The sequence below is a fragment of the Echinops telfairi genome, unplaced genomic scaffold, assembly GCF_000313985.2.
Source record: "Echinops telfairi isolate 266 unplaced genomic scaffold, ASM31398v2 ScPeMD7_7424;HRSCAF=8462, whole genome shotgun sequence".
NCBI classification, from domain to species: domain Eukaryota; kingdom Metazoa; phylum Chordata; class Mammalia; order Afrosoricida; family Tenrecidae; genus Echinops; species Echinops telfairi.
The window spans coordinates 28,074,398-28,092,437 of NW_022111324.1; positions in this window are offsets into that span (position 1 = coordinate 28,074,398).

Here is an 18,040-nt window from a genome sequence, read left to right on the forward strand (position 1 = left end):
TGCATTTACCCTGGGGACCTGTTCTATCCCATTAGCCGACCCACGCCTTGTGAAAATGAAACAAAACACACTCAGTGCCCTTGAGTCAATGTCAACTCACAGTGACCCTGGTGGAAAGGGTGGCACCATCTCTGAGGGTTTCTAAGACTGTAACTTTGCAAACAGTCCCTTCAATAAAAATTTCTCAACGTACCCAGTGTGTTAGGCTGGGTTGTCTATTGAAACAAACCAGGGACATTCATCTACGTACAAGAAAGAACTTTACATCAAGCAGGTATCCCAGCCTCGTCCGACTCAAGTCCACAGGTCCGATACCAGCTTGGCCTTCGTCAGACTCACGTAGCTGCTGGCCAATGATGCAGAAAGGTGAAGCAGGGGACAGAAAGGTCACCAGTTGGCGTGTGCAGAGCTATGTGGCTCTCAGGTGGATGGCAGCATGGCCGGGTGCTGACAGCGCTCAGGGTTGGGGGGTCCACAAAGGGCTGCTCCTGGTGGCGGACACAGAGCCCCAAGGAAGCTCAGCCAGGAGGAAGGCAGAGTGGCAGAGAGAGAGTAGTTCCTATGTGGCTCACTCTTCTTCAGAAAGGCTTATGATGCCAAGGAGGCGCCATCAGACTGTGATCCGATTGACAGGTGGAACTCTGCCCTCAGCCAGGAGGGGCTAGTTGGCGGACTATCTAACCACCACCCCCAGTTTAAGAGGTTTATCCATGTTCTGCTCATTTCATCTGCAAAAAAACCCACCATTAAACAGAGATAAAATAATACAGATTTTGTTATTTATTCAACACCCGTTGCGGTTGAGTCAACGCTGGCTCGGGCAACCTCAGGAGCACAGGAGTAGAGCTGTTTTGTGGGGGCTTCAAGGGTGAAGGTTTCAGAAGCAGATTTCTGGGCGACCTTTCTTCTGAGACGTCTCTGAGTGGACTCAAATGACCATCTGGACATGCTCACTGCTGGATGTTAGACTCGATGTGTGGGTAAAAGAAGACCTGGTGGCTTAGTGCTTAAGCACTCCGCTGCTCACTGAAATGTCAATGGTTTGAATCCACAAGATGCTCTGTGGGAGAACTATGTGGATTTCATAAAGATGACAACCTTGGAAACCATCGGGTGTAGTAAGAGTCAATCCTATGGCCAAGGATTTTATGTGTGGATAACAAATTTAGCAGAGCTGTATGCATACAGCTTTATGTCTTGCATTTCCCCTTTATAGTGACTTCTGAGAGTAATTCCATATTAGTAAAACCTTCCATATTCCAATTCCTGATCTTTATTGGCTATATATTGGTCTAATGGAGAGATCTCAATTGACTTCACCTTCCGATTCAAGGGCTTTGGGGATCTCTCTTCTTTCTGTCTCCTCTAATTTAGAGGCTCCTCATTTCACAGTTGTACTTCATCCGGGAGAAGATAGTATGGAGGCAGTGTCACCACCCAGTGGAGGGCACCCCTGTTGGGCACAACTATGTACACGCCTCATCTACCACTACAGATCTTTTATGCTCAGACTTCATTACATCAGTGGTTAAATGAGAACCCCTAGCGCTCATCTTTATACTTCGCAGCGCTGGAACTTCAGCCCATGCCTACTTTCGCTACATCCCGGGCTCATCTCCTCCAAGATATACTCCAAGTACGACTCGAACTCTACCTCTGCTGTAGAAACCATAAGATGAGATGGCAACTGAGGTAGTTAGTTTATTGTGCCAACCTGGCCGATAAACACATGTGGGGTTAATTGAAGGGCAGAGAGATAAATGGCTCGGTAAGCCTCGCCTTTCTAGTTCTCAGGTCTCTTGCTTTCTGATGGTTGGACCAGGTGCAGCTGCCTTAGCCAGTTCCCTGCTCCAGCTTGCAAGGCTCCCTTTCTGTAAGACATCTCTGAGGAGAAGCCACATGGACCTACCCCGATGTAGTCCTGGGTGCTGGAGCACCCGTGTGGAGAGACCTGCCAGAGCTGAGATGCTTACACGCTCACTGATTCAGCTTTCCTCCTGCAGTCGGCATCCTAGTATGTGTTTTGTGAGATGGAGGAGGACTTTGTGGATTGGTGTCGGACATATGGGGTTAATGGGTTAATGTTGGACTTGTGGGCTTGGGCAGCACTGGGTTGGGATGTTTTCATGATGTGCACTTAACCTTTATATAAAACTCTCCTTATACATGAGTGTCTGTGGATTTGTTTCTCTAAAGTACCCAGACCAACAAAGCAACTTAAAATGAGAAGTCTGGCTTCTCTTAAATTGTCATATTATTTATTTTCCCACAGATGCCAATAGGTTATCTGTCTGATTCCAGTTTTCCTTAAAGGAAAACAACCGTCTATTTTTTCTCGATTCACAAAAATCTGCCATAAAATGACATTTCCATCTGAGGCATTCTCGCTGGACAGCAATTTCCCCATTGTTATCTTAAGGCAGCATTGATTGGTTGTCTATATTTGAGTAATTATGAAATAAATGTAGCTCTGAGAATGTTTTCCTACTGCAGATTTCCATTCCTGAGCCTCACAGTAATGGTATAAGAAATCATGTTTATAGAAAGCCCTGGAGGCTGAGAGGAATAAACCAGAAGCTGAACTTGAGGACTTTAAAATCTGGTGATCTCTCTGTGCCTCCGTTAGACATGACAGAATGATTAGATTGTCTGCAGAATTCATTGTTCAACTGCCTGAAGGCTGCATCCAGTTAATTTGACTCTCTGTATTCTTATGTACACTGTGCACATCTTTTCTTGAATATACCAGAAAGAATGGCAGCTTAAAGGTCAGAATTTTGAGATTCCTGTGCATTGTTTAAGTTTGTTTACGTTGTGCCGAGAACGGTTTTCATTAGAAAATGAATGGATGTGGATGGATTTCTCTGATGCTTGCTCAGAAATGGATGACTGAGCACACCTGGGAAACAGGCACCTCTGTGCAGACTGAGCGATTGAGAAATGCGTAAACAACAGTGACGCGTTTACGATGCATGCGTCCCGTTGACTGTGTGTGGACTGACCAGCCACGCTCCTGGCTTTTCCTTCCTGTTGATCTGGGATTAAGGCATTGATGTTTCGGAAATGTGGTCACCTCCTGGTTTGCAATCAAACTTCCCCAGGCACAGCGTTTTATTTTTCCCCTTTGTGTTCTTGTTTACAATAAAAGGGGAAAGAGAGTTGTAGATTCAGCAGAACGGGGTCACTCTAAATTCATCCCTTACTTGGGTTTAGAATTCCTTGTTTTTGCGTACCAGGTTTATGTCCTTACGTGCTTCATCTTTAATCCAGTTTTAGAAATACATTTCTATTGCCTGAGCACACCATTGTCAAAGGCAGAAGAGGAATGTTTGAAGAGGGTCACAGTGGAGACGAGATTCAGGGATAGATCCAATTACTCTTCCACGCTTAGACACCTTACTTCTGTCATATTTGCTCCTAGTGTTGTCTTTTTAAAAATGGTATCCTATTTGTACATAGAAGCAACTAAAACTCATGATTAAGCTGATCCTAATTCATGGCAACCCCACATTGGACATTCTCAGAATAGGGTTTTCAAGTATTGAAGTGTTAGAAGTAGATCACCAATATTTTCTCCTTGAGGCACCTCCCGGTGGGCTTACAAAGTCAACCTTTCAGTTAACAACTGAGGCAATCGTTGTTTGCACCACCTGGAGACTCTCTACTTGATAGGGAGTAAATCAATGAGGTTCAGTACTGCCATCAATTTGCAGTGAGAGCTGGAAGCAGAGGGACCATCCAGGTTTGCCTGGAACTGCGGCCTTTCCCAGGACACGGGACTTCCACTTAGAAAACCAGAACGTGCTGGTTGTCCTGGCGCAGGAACTAGCTGTGGACTAGAGGGGAGTGGGTTTTCTTGATGGCCTTGGCCAAGTATCTCTCACAGTGTGTATGAATAGACAGGCAAGAGAGGGGCTACAGGAGACTTCAGTAGAGAAATGAAAGAGCTAGCTATCGAGGGCATGTTTGGAGCCAAGTGAAATGAGAACGAGCCAGGATTCTTCTAGGTGGATGGTGGAGGATGCCTCGCTGACCCGGTCCCGAGAGTGGGCACCTGTAGGTTTGTCTCACTGGGTTCCCTCTGCTGCAGGGATGGGGCTGCCAGGACATAGACTGAGCATCCGAGAGGAACAAGCTGTCTACCTTATACAGAGGGAAAGTAAACATTACATCCTAAAAATGCACTCCAACTTCACAGAGTGGACGAAAAGAACGCGGCGTTCTATTCCTGTAAAGAGTTAGAGTCTCAGAGGCCCACAGGGGTGAAGGGAGTTTCCTAGGTAGTATGATATAAATATAAACTTCAGAGGTAGTGGTTGTGGTCTGTAGTTTTCCATGCAGATGCCATGAAGAGAAGTTCAGATTCTTTTCCAAATCTAACTGAGGACTCTAAGTCAGTCCCCAAAGAGTGTGCTTATGTCTCTCGTCTGTGGGTTAGAGAGGGACTGCTCTGAGCTCATGACAGTTTTAGTCACTGTGCTGTATACATCATCTAGAGCAAAGACATAAAGAGGAAAATCATTTCATTTTTAAAAATAGGGAAGGAATAATGAATCCAGGAGTGAACCCACAAAACACACGCTATGAAGTGCTGCCAGATAGATGGGTATGGACCCCAGTTGACTGTGCTCAGGGAGAACCCTGGTCCATCATATGATCGAGTGTCCATCATGGAGAAGGAGAAACCAGTGGCCGTGCAGAAGAACAAGGAGAGATGGTATCATGTCCAGTGTGTCTTCCAAAGGAGGTCGCTTTGAAATACACGAGCAACAGCCTCAAGAGTAGCTTGATAGGAAATAGGAATTCCATGGAAGCCTTTCCTATAAAGTTGTTCAATAACAAGGTTGATTGATGGCATAACTCCACAGAACTTCTTATCTTAAATTCTGTACAGAATAAAGAGGGGCATAAATAAATGCACTTTAAAACAAAACTGAATATGTCAGCCTCGGCATGAAGCTCTGTGGCATGAAGATCAAAGGATCGATTTTAGAATATGGAGAGGAGTGTCTGCAATTTCTGTCCATCAGGCAATCTTCCACAATAGATCTCCCAATTGGGGTTTTGAAATATTCAAAACAAAGATTTTGATGGGCTTCAGCCTGACATATTCCTCCTGCAATTCACTTTGTTGTGGCTGCTATGAGCTGGGGTGGACTTGATGACAGAAACTTTGGTGTGTGATAATGAAGATGTCCTGGTGGCACTGTAAGGAGATCTGGTGGTGCACTGGTTTAAGCACTCGATTGCTAATCTAGAGGTTGGTAGCTTGAACCCACTTGCTGTTCTATGGGGGAAAGACAAGGAAGTCTGAAGATTTATAGATTTGGAAACCATATGGGACTGTTCTACTCTGTCCTACAAGATTGTTAAGAGTTGGGATCAATTTGATGGACACCACATTTTTTAATGAGTGGCGCAACGATGAAATATTCAGCTGTTAACCACAATGTCAGTGGTTGGTTCTCACTCACTAGTTACTGTGCAAGACGAAGACATGACAGCCAGCGTCTCAAGCTCACGGCCGCGGAAAGCCTGTGTGCAGCTTTGTTCTGACTGATCGGGTGTTTCGGGGTTAGAATTGACTGATGGCAAAGAGTCATGTGATAATTACGTCCAAATCCCATGGGGTAGAATTCCACATGTGAATGTTGAGAATTCAAGCATGAGAGCCACCTGAGTAAAGGTCACCCTGCTTCCTCTTGGGAGCGGGCCAGAGTGACTGTGGCCAGAGCTACCAAGACTGGCACTGCAGCCCTGGTTCTCTCCAGCACGGGGATGAATGAATATTCTGCATAGCAGTTTGGTCATAATGTAAATTTGAAAACCACTTGAGCTGCTTTTGAATTCTCTGAGGCCGTGGAAAACTGAGGTTCTTTTTTGCCTAGATTCTGGAGTCATCTCCGTTTTACTTCAATGTTGCAAGTAGTTTGCTGAAAATCATCTCAGAAGGGTAGTTGGACTTCTGCTTAAGTTACTCCCTGACCTTCGTTCCTGAGCACTTGGCCCTCTCTTCGCCAAGTTCCTCTATTTCCATCCCTTCCTCTCTCCTTTCTTCTCACCTCTATTGAGCCCCTTTAATTTAAGCTAACATTTCACAAGATTTCTCAGGGCTCTTAAGTAAAACTACGTATATCTTCTTTACCTCTATGTATTCTACCTGGTGACCCAGTCTTCAATTTTTCATGAATTTCTACTTCTTTCCTTGATCATATTTCTTAACTCATATTTGCATATATTGGCTTCTTAAACACACATGAGTGCAAACATTGAGGTTTATTTAATTTTCTTTTAGTTTGGTTACTTTGACTCCAGGCAATCGGAAGATACCTGTGCATTAGACATACTGTGAGGATAGTTAAGGGTTTTTGTTTTTTTCTTGTTCTCTTTTGGCACACCGTGTCCTTGCCAGGTTTCAGAAGCAGAATTGGATTGTGTAGGAAGTAGATTCGCTTGTTAATAATCTTATCTGGGGTTTCTTATCACATTATACAGAGTGTCTACTTTATGTTCCCAATGTTTTTATAATCCGTGCAAGCTATGTCTTTGCATGTTACTGGTGAAAAAAACAAATTGATGTTTATGATACTGGTGAAAAACTGGCACTTAGAAAATATTTTTGTCCTGAGATGTTCCCAGGTACTTTGACTCTTAAGAGCTATGAGACTCTCTCTCTCTCTCTCTCTTTTAACCATAGAAATATTCCAGAAAATTTTAAATGGATGATCTTTATTTTGTGGTTAATTTTGACAAAAGACATATTCTTATGTCTTTTGCCCAAATATCTGGTGCTGGGTTAATGGGAAAGCCCACCTCTTTCCCTTTAAGGAATTAGCTTTTGGCACCTACTTAATAAAACTAGAAATCCAGATTAAAACCACTTCCCATGTTAAGCAATGGTTTTCACATCTTCAGCATTTGTAGCTACACTTTGTGTGTGTGAGTCCTTGAGGTAGTGATTTACTCACATTTGGATCTTAAATACTAATCTTTCAGCATTTGTTCTTTCAGTGATTGTCACTGTCACTGGGCTCAACTCAAATACCTGAAAATGCCTAGTGTTTACAACTCCAGGGATAATTTAGCATCTGCTCTGTTTCAACTGGTTCTATAAATTCCTGCATTTACTACCTGAGTCTACAATGAAATGTTCTGAGCTGTTTTAGAAACCAAACAAAGCAAGCAACGAGGAAGAGTTTCAAACAACTTACCTGTGGTTATAGTTGTCAAGGAAACCACTTCCTTATGAGGTGTTTGACAACAGCCCTACTCTTTTTTTTAAATTTTATTTTAATGCTATGAAAACAATGCCTGTCTGGAAGCATGGAGAAGGAAAATAGACAAAAATGAGTAACTAAAAGTTATGATCAACCATTAGATGCAAGATGCCAATTATCAACTGCTGTGTTGTTTTATAATGTAGAAATAAAACTCCGGAGAAGAATCAGGTTGAAAGGGGTAACGGAAGGGAGGGTGGAGATTTCCTGATTGATCTTATTCCACGATCCCACTGTGCTTTCAACATATAGTGTGCACATTTTAAAATGAGCTTTAATTAAGCCAAAACAGCCTCAACTTTGTTATACAGAAACTTATGCAATGGAATTTTAAACAGATTGAATAACAACTTCAGTGGGAGATTTTATACATTGTTCAGTGATAGTACAGCCTGCAAGAGCCTGCAGAGGCTGCAGGGAACAATGTGTTCACTTTGTGCTAAGTTTTGCTCTAAAAGGGAAGAAGTCAATTGCGGTGGGGTAGCAATGCTAAAATTTCCTACAGATCCTAAAATGGTCAAAATGAATGAGGCGGTTTTGTTTTTGAGAATCTCTTTTTTGATTAGCTCTTCTTAAAGAAGTACACATGTAGAACAAGATCTCAGTGTGGGAAATATGATGTTGCAGCTTTTACAGCTCTTATTTTGCTATATATTTCTCAAATCTCGGGTTTCCATTCATAAAATGGAGGTGAAGACAGGAAGGGTTTATGTTCTTCAAAGAAAGGAATAACTAGAGCCTACTCGGAAGCTAGTTTGAACCCAGAAGAGGAAATAATTCTACATTTTTCTGAGAGTGATATAGTTTTAAATCTTTCAAGTCAAATGAAAATGCACTTGGAAGAGATAACTTCTTAATTGATATTAATATCTAGAGGAAATTGTTTCTTCCTTGACCAATATCTTTCTTTTAAAAATCTATAAACCATTAGGCTAATTATCTGTGCAAATAAAGCATAAGCAAAACCATTACTTTCAGTTATCTTATTTCCCCTCCTGTGTGTGTCGGCTCAGGGAAAAATTAGAGGTTTGCAATGGTTTTCCTTACAATCTGCCACCAAGGAAATGTTTTTCAGGTGACTTAATATGGTAAACCACATGGGTAGGTAATACCTGACCTCTTCTGACATCTCTATTGCCAAGAGGCAAGGGGCAGGCATTCCTCCACGCTCTATCCAACTTTACCCTATGCTGACACCTACCCTTTCTCTACTTCTGTGCTGGCTTTGAGCATTCTTTGCAATGGCCACTCAGAGCACACAGACAGTACTCACAACGAAAGGAGTTCATTACAGAAGTTAACAGGTTATCATAAGTCAGGATGAACAAACAGTAGGGATACAGTCATTGGCTCACAACAGTGGCTCTCCTCAGCCTGCAGCCATCTCTCTCTCCATTCCTTCCTCAGCGTCTCAGCCAGAGGATAGCCAAGTCTTCCTCTGGTACATAGCCTCAGTCATGTGGTCCCTTGGCCTTCACCTTCTTGGGCCAGGAGGTCAGCCTGTCACTGTATTTCACAGTCCCACAGTTTCAGCGCCGTTCCTCTTGCTCTGTCCTATAATCTCCAGGCCATAGTCCAGAGACTATGAGATCAGGAACATGATCTTCCAATGGCCTTTGGCTTTTTCTATCTGCTCCTGCTGCAAAGAAGATTCATCCTTATAACCAGGGGTTTATAGTGACCAATCGCCTCTGATACTGTTACATATCCTCTCTTTGCATAGTTCTGCCCACTTATTTGATGGACGTTAGAGACTTGGAGAGAAGAACTTTCACTCTACCGTACTTATGCATTTATTTCTTCTTTTAAAGCTTTTTATTGTGACTTGGATGAAGGTTTACCGAGTAGATCATCGATTTTGCCTTTAACAATTGATACACATTTTGTTTCACCTCATTCATTGCAATCCCCTCAATGCTACACCGTTCAGGTTGAATTCTTCCTCTGTTTCCTGCTTCTAATCCTCCTTCTTTTCTAGCCCTTCTGAATTTTGTCATTGGGCAAAAGCTGTCCCCTTGATCTCAAATGATTGATTACTCATAAGGCAATTTTTCACCTGTAGACCTGACAACTGTTTGGCTGAAAATTGAACCACAGGAGGGAGTGAGTTCATTTCCAATCTGTGACTGAGAGTCAAAGTCTCTTGGGTTCCACCAGTCTCTATCTAAGCAATACGCCTGATCTCTTCTATGAATTTTACTTTTGTTCGATCTTTTTCTCTCATCCTACCCAGATGATTCTAATGAGATCTTTTCCAGAGCAATTGGTAGTGGTAGTCAGGCACCACCTAGTTCTGGTCTCAGAATCAGCTTCACACTTACTTCAAAAGACGAAGGAGCAGTTATCCTGATTCCTCTTATAGAGGACTCCATCAGCATGTTAATTCCGAAGAATGTTTCCATTGAGTCAATTCTGACTCACAGAGTAGAACCACCCATAGGGTTTCCTAGACCTTGTTGGCAGAGTGGTTATTGGGCTGCTAACTGCAAGGCCAGTGGTTGGAAACCACCAGGAGAGAGATGAGGCTTTCTACTCTCATCAAGAATGGATCTTGAAAACCCATAGGGGCAGTCCTACCCTATAGAGTTTGCATGAGTCAGGATTAATTTGGTGACCCTGAGTTTTGTGAGTTTTAATCATTATGACAGTAGGTTATCTCATCTATGTTCCCCAGAGCAGCTGGTGGGATTGAACCACCAATCTTTCGGTAAGCAGCAGAACACTGAACCGATGAGCCATGAGGGCTCCTAAGAATGGGAAGAAAAGAAAATTAATATATATGAAGACTAAATGACTGATCTCATAAAAGAGACTCCAGTAAGTAAGTAAGTAAGAAATGACCAAATTGTAAAGTCTAGTAGTCCTTCCACATGAGCAGCCATTAAAAGAAAAAGGAAGCATGATAGACATCATCTTTGAAGGGCTGTCACAGAGATGAGCGATTTGACACTCACAGATCCAAGTAAGGTCTGTGGACAGAAATTATGTCAAAATAGACATGCATTGACCCAGGACTGTTAAAAATGGATGAATCTGCTTATGATAGAGAAGCTTACCAATACCAGACATCTCTGAATGTGTCGCCTGCCCTCTCTTGGTCTTTGGGTTCCATTTTTCTTTAGATCTTCGTGTCCCCAATTGCATCAACTGCCTCTTTTCTTTCTAATGGTTTTTCATTGATGTTCAAAACTTCTCAGGTCTCACGCATCAATCCAAACTCTTCGATTTTACCTGTACATTCCGTCTATGTGAGAAACAAGGCAAGTCCTATGGTGTGATCTCATGGTCTCTGAGTGTGTCTTCTTTCCATTCCTACAGCTACCCCATCATTGGCGGGTTTGAACTACTAGTGTTTTAGTTAGCAGCACAGGACTTAGCCAAAGACATCGCCTCTTTTGACATGACTTCTGTCCACTGACCCTACTTGCAACTGTGAAAGTTAAACCCCACTTCGACATAGGACAGCCCTCCAAGTACGTGGTGATGTCTATCATGCCTCCCTAGTTCATCTATGACATTCCAGGTCCACGACAGCACAACTTACTCATTGAACTAGCAATAATAGCTAAACACCCAAACCTGCCTTCTCCAGTTGTTTCTGACTCATCGTGATCCTATAGGATAGAGGAGAATTGCCCCATAACTTTCCAAGGCTGTAAATTCTTACAGAAGTCAACTGCCATAGCTTTCTCCCACACGGAGGATAGTGGATTTCAGCTGATGGCTCTTTGATTGGAAGCCAAGTGTTTTAACCACTGTGCCAACAGGGTTCCAGTGTTGAAGCTAATACTCTCTAAGGATAGACTAAATGAATATGTCAGCAATTTTTAAGGCTACTTTTGCCCTGATTGGGAGATAGGTCTATTCATTCAGTTTATTCAAATACGTTTTTTAGCATCTTCTTGGGTATTGGGGTCATATGGTTGAATAAGAGACAGTAATTTCCCCCATTAAACCACAAGGTCTTGTTAGGAGAAAAATACATAAACAAAAATTGACTGTTCATGCAAGGTTGTGAAAAATATATATATATATACCTGCTTGACTTAATTGCAGCTTCAGAATATTGGATTCCCATCAGTCAACAGGGGTCCTGAAGACAATGAAGCCAGGTGTACCTTCAGAGGTCAAAGGCATGGCTTGGGTATGATGGGGCTAAAGGTAGCAGAGGTGACTGAGGTGATGGGGTACGTCAATGTCTGTCAATGGATTAATCAAGCATGTTCAGAAGAAATCCCACATTCCAGTTCTCCTTGCTAGTGATTGTCTTCCATTAGTTTAGAGATTCTCATCTATCTATCTATCTATCTATCTATCTATCTATCTATCTATCTATCTATCCATCTATCTATCCATCTATCCATCTACCTATCTACCTATCACCTATTTATTTATGACCTTATCTGCTTCCAGATCAAACTCTTTTCCACTTTGGTTCACAGTCGGGTGGTCGCTTTTTGGACTCAGAGTAGATGTGTCCTTTCGGAGCTGTTGCTTCCTCAGCTTCCTACAGTTTAAAGCTCAGACTTGCTGCTTGGCTTAGCACCCATCATGGTTTTATGATTACCGTAGTGACCTAGTATCTCATTTCCAATTTTATGAATGCAAGCAAGTGCACAAACCGTTAGAGATGGGCGATTGCTCCCTGTTACCCACTCTGTTAATGAGTTCTCTGAAAATAACTGTGTATGTCTGCTTTTTTTCCTTCATCAAATGTTCGTGTCAGAGTTGTCTGCGGCTTCAGTGAGAGTAGTTTTATAGAGCCCCCCCGAAAATTAGAAGAAGCAAAAAGCTTCTTGGCTAACATTGACCTGGACAACTTTTCTCATTACTCTGGTGCCTTTTCCAGGCTTACAGTTTTGGTCTCTATCTAGAAGAGTCTTGCAATAAAAGGTAATTAAAAAATAGCAGTTATATTGATATACAAGGGAGTCCCCACCCCAAAACAGATTTCCCTCCAAAGCTATGTATTTAAAACATTTTTAACAAAACAGCCTTATCATCTTTAAAGTACTCTCCATTACACTTAATACATTTGTCAAATCTGTGATTTCATTCTTAGAAACATTTTCCAAACTCATCTGTTTAGATGGCTGACAGCACCTCCCTTACTTTTTTCTTCACCTCTTCTATGTCATCAAGTCTCTATCCTTTCATGTCCCGCTTAATTCATGGAAACAAAAAGTTGCACGGAGTGAGGTCAGATGAGTAAGATGGGTGGGGCAAGAGAGGCATGCTGATTTTGCCCCAAAGTGGCACACTGAGATGGCTACGTGAGCAGATGTATTGACATGGTGGCAAAATCAGTCCCTCATCTGACACAAATCATGCCTTTTTTGTCCCACACTGTTACACAATCATTTCAGAACCTCTAAATAGAAAGCTTGATTGACAATCTGACCTGTTGGAATGAACTCCAAATGCACTAAGCCCCTCAAATAAAAAAAAACAACAAATGATCTTTGATTTCACTTGATAAGCTTTTGGGGGGTTTAGGGGCTATAAGAATATCACCATGTCTTGCCACCTTGGAAAGAAAGTCTGGGTCACTTGGAGCTGTTCTTTCAAAGCACGGCATGTTTCCACTCAAAGATCTTTTTATTGGTCAGTCAGAACCCAAGGCACAAATTTTGCAGCAACTTTCTTATTCCAAAATCTTCCCTTAAAATTCGCTGAACTGAGCTCAAAGATAGTCCAGATAGCTTCCCCATCTCTTCAGTGGATCGTCATCAGTCTTCAATCATAAGCACATACATTTTGAGGACGTTTTTGTCTGGGAAGTTGACAGACATCCAGAGCAAGGCTTGTTGTCAATCGACATTTCACCTTTTTTGAAATGAGAAAACTACTACACTTGAGTTTTTCCCTAGCCCTGTCTTGTGAGCTGTGTTTAACATCACAACAGTTCCTGCAGCAATTTTCCCGAGGAGGAAGCAACATTTCATGGCCATCACAAAAAATGAGGTTCTAGCGAAACTGCTTTTAAGAAAAAAGTTCACTGTGACTAGAGTGAACCTTCCCAGGCAATGCCACTGGGTGCACTAACTCAGAGCCAGTTGCTCAGTGCTCGCCGATTGGGAAAAATGCCTACTATGAAAGCTCCACTCAACCCAGTACAATTCTGGGGTTGTTGTTTTTTTTGGGGGGTACCCCTTGGTATAATTCATATATCATAAAATTTAATGGTTTAAACATATTAAACAATAATTATTCCACTATCACAACAATAAATTTTAGAATATTTTCTTCTTGCACTCATTATTAATAGATTCCCATTCCCACCAACATCTGTTGCCAAAACTGTAAGAAACTATTATTAATCCGGTTGTTCTCTCTAAAGATTTGCCTATTCTGAATTTCATATATAGAAAAACAATATCAAAATAAAACAGAGAAACCTCAATCAAAAAGAAAACAGAAGGTAGTAATAACTAGGACAAACTGAAATGAATCAGAAAGAAGAGATGATAAGGTGTTAAATTATATTCTAGTTACATCTACATTAGTCCATTTTCCAATGCACTCTGCTATTAGCAAGGGTTACTCATATGTGTAGTCAATGGCCAGAGGGAATTCACTGGAGGTTTAGGCTTCACTGTCATCCATAGACTTCTGCAAACAGGGTGCTCAGAATTTAAACTCTAATCCAATTCCTTCCCCTGGTCTTAGATTTTATTGTTTACAATCCTTGGATCATACAGGCTGGTGTGCGTCTTTTATGTGGACTTAGTTGGCACCTCACTTAGATGGCTGCTTGTTTAAGACAAGTCTTTAAGACCGAGGCACTATCCTTTCTGCTAGCTGGGTACAATCTGCTTTCTTCAGCACACTTTGCTATAGCACTCATATTTTCAGTGATCTCTTCATGAGGTCAAGTACTGAGAAGGACATTATAAGAGCTTATTTTTCTTGGATTAGGGCTATAATTAAGTGTGAGGTCAAAATCCCTTCATATATCTATGGTTTATATATTTTCCTGATTTACTTTAGAGATATTTTATTGGGGGAACATTATAAATCCCCATGGACATATAGTAATTCAATTGATATTCATTGAACTCACTGCCATTGAACTGATGCCATCTCCTATTGACCCTATAGAGCAGGGTAGAACTGTCTCTATGAGTTTTCAAGACTGTAACTCTTTACAGGAGTAGAAAGGCCTGGATTTCTACCAAGGAGTGGCTGGTGGTTTTGAACTGCTGATCTTGCAGTTAGCAACCCAGCATATCACCATTACATTACCAGGGTTCCAGACTTTTGAATTAATGATACCATCGAATAATGAATTAAGCATACTATCAAATTCTTTTAGTCAATTTTAACCAACTGTATAAAGTTCAAAATACTGTTGCGAAATGGAACATATGCATGTATAGAACAGTTCTTTAGACTAAAATACATGGGTTGTTGATGTGTACAGATTAAAATGTTAAGTCACTGGATACTATTTAAATAAACAATGAGGAATGGAGAACAGGCAAAATTTGCAATAATGCTCATTTACAAAGGTAGACTATGCCTGCTAGACCACACATGTCAAAAAAAAAGCAAAGATAGTATGGAAATAACAAATACATGGTTGGTTGTATTGAGTTGCCATTTTCTGATCACTCTCAAAGCAAAATATTTGAACCAAAATCCAGTGACTTTCAAATTTATCACCTTGGGATCATAGTCATCTTCTTCTTATTACATAAGGGGGTTTCAGCCTCAAGTCCAAAGGGGATAGTTCAGTTCCTTTAGTCTACTACAGGTGTGTTTAAGTTCGAGTGTAATTCTATTAGTGAAGTTTACACATTGGATCTTTCTGCTGTGGCTTGAAGGATGTTGTGCATCTTAAGAGGGCAGGGTCTAAGTCCCGGTTGTGCATAGCATGTGGTCTAGGTCACTAAAAGCTGGATAGAAACTAGGTCAAGTGTCTAGTTAGGAACATAATATTTGCGTATTCTCCCTTTGAGGGTCTATATAAGTAAGGTTAAGTATTTTTCCCATTGGCAGGTTGCCCCACCTGGTCTATCCACCAACAAAAGTGAAATCCACTTCTCTTAAGACAGACATGACCCTCCTCTCCCACCTTTGAACCTAAATTTCCATTAAGGTTCACTGAGCACTTTTGTAGGAGTGTCTGTTGGGCTCAACTGAGTTGAGGCTTCTTCTGTTTAAATGATTATTAAGCTATAGGGGGGTGATATATGGATGATCAGCATTAGGCAGGCACACCACCTCATAACTTGGGAGAATGGATTAGATTTCATGACCTGGCAATAGATGCCTGTTTTTGTCTTTGTGCTCATCCTCATAGTAGTGGTCTTATACGATATTTGTCCTTTTGTGATTGACTAATGTCACTCAGTATAATGGGTTCCAGGTCCATCCATGTCAGGAGGTGTTTCATGGTTCCATCACTATTTTTTAGGGATGTATACTATTCCATTGTGTTTATGTAGCAGAGTTTCTTTATCCATTATTTTACTGATGGCAATTTGGGCTGTTTCCAGTTTCTTGCTCTTTTGAACTGTGTTGGGATGAACAATGGAGAGAAGACATCTGTTCATATTCGCGTTGTGTCTCTTCCTTCTTTGGGGTATCGATCCAGCAGAGTTATCACTGAGTTGTATGATATTTCTATACACAACTGTTTTAGGTAGCTCTATATCACTTTCCACGATGGTTATACATGTTTACAAGCCCTCCAGCAGTGTGTACGGGTCCAGTATCTGTACACCCTCTCCAGCATTCGCTATTTTCTGATTTTCTTAAATGCTATTGTTATAGGTATAAAGTGGTATCTCATGGTTATATTGATTACAAAAGATGACTAAAATGTTATATGTTACATGCTCCTCCCACATGGGAAGAATGGGGGTTACTATTTAAAAGAAGAAAAAAACATGGGATTCAATCTGGTATGAACATGCACAAGAAACAGAAGAATCAGGAGAAGAGGAAACGAGGTGGATTAATGGAAGAAATGAAATTCAAGCTTCTATATTTGTGACCTCAAATTTTATTTTATTTTTTTCTCTCTCTGTGTCTCTCTCAGATATCTTCCCAATAGGTCTCTAATTAGTCTGTCATTCAGAATACCAGACATTCAAAATGGACTTTGCCTGATGCACGCTGATTCACAGTTCTGCAGTCTGAGTTACTAACGCCATGTAAATAGCAAGCAACTTGTGATAGACTTAAGCCACATGATACCATCATATAGCACAGTCTAGAACAGGTAGACACTAAACTCTGTGGGTAGAATTCTGAGATAAGCCCTCCAGTTATTTTCCAAAAGGCTTTGACTCTTTAAATGTTTATTCTGATTTTTGTAATCTGGCCAGGTACTCGTGGACCAATAACGTGTTATAGGTCAGCAAGGCAAAGCAATTTACTTCACCAAGTGTTGTCATTGCTACTTTGTAATGATGTGGAGATTGGGGTGGAATGAAAAAAACCAAAAACACATGTTTTCAAACTTTCCCCAACTCTTATAAAGGTGCCAATTAGTCTAACCGACTTTTGTTTTGGTTACTACTTTCCAACACTTGAAACCTATTCAAGTGCTTATACTGGTCACTGTTTCTCCTCCTACTCAGCCATGGTTCGAGACCTCAATTCTGCAATTAGACATTACTCACCTTCTGCAGACAAAACACAAAGTCCTGGGGATTTCTATACTCACAGAGTGGAAGTGCACTTAATAAAATAGCCCTGGAAACCATGTATTTCCAGGCTCCAATCTGAAACGTGACCCCTTGAGCTCTGGATCACATGCTTTTCCTCAATATTTCATTTCAGAATTGGGGACTAAAGAACTGTGTGTTTTAGGCAATACAATAGGTCAAGTGCAGATTATTAAGGAAAAAAAAGATTTAGTTGGCATGGGTAATCCCAAACACAAACTATGTCAATTATATAATAAAAATTAGGCAGAACCTTTAAATCAGGCATGCACTAATCGTTTTCCTAAACATCACCAGTGCTATCTGCCATCTCCTGATTATGTGGGAGTTGCTGATCTGTTTTGCAGGTTCTTTGGCGTCTCCTATGGTTATATTGTCCTGGCATTCAGGTTTTGATCTTTAAATGCTACCAAAGGAGTTAGGGGAAAATGTTCCTCATCACCTGAATCTTGAGAACTTGGACTAGGCCAGTTTCACCGTGGGTCAAACGACATGGCAGCCAAATTGAATGGGTTGGTTAGGGATTAAGTCAATGAGATCTTCCCAGGTACAGGTAGGTGCAGAGTTCAACCTACCAATGGTGCCACAGCCTCATGCCTCCCTGGCGTCATAAGTTTTTTGTATAAGGGAGAGAGACGGGAAGGTAGAATCCTCTTTGGCCCTTTGCCGTCTCCGGGTCATGGATTTTGAGCCTGATTGCTCCAGCTCCTGTTTGTGTTGCCGGTCGATCCCAGGAGCCCTGAACTGATTACCAATGGTGGATACATTCAGGTGCCTCTGGACCTCTGTGTGCACCAATCTGTGTCCCCTGCTGTCTCTGCATCATCAACTTGTTTCCTGCTCGTCAGCGTCTACGTGTCAGGAGAAGTCTGACTTGAACTTGCCGATTTCTACAATTGTGTAAAACATGTCTTGACATAAATCTCCTCTACGCAGCACATGCAAGTGTCACTTCGTTTTGCTTCTCTAGAGAACCCAACCTAACACACTGCGTGACTGAGAAGAATGGGAATCTTAGGACACTTCTTCGTGCTCATGTGGAAACTGTACATGGATAAAGTGGCAGTTCTTTGAACAGAACAGAAG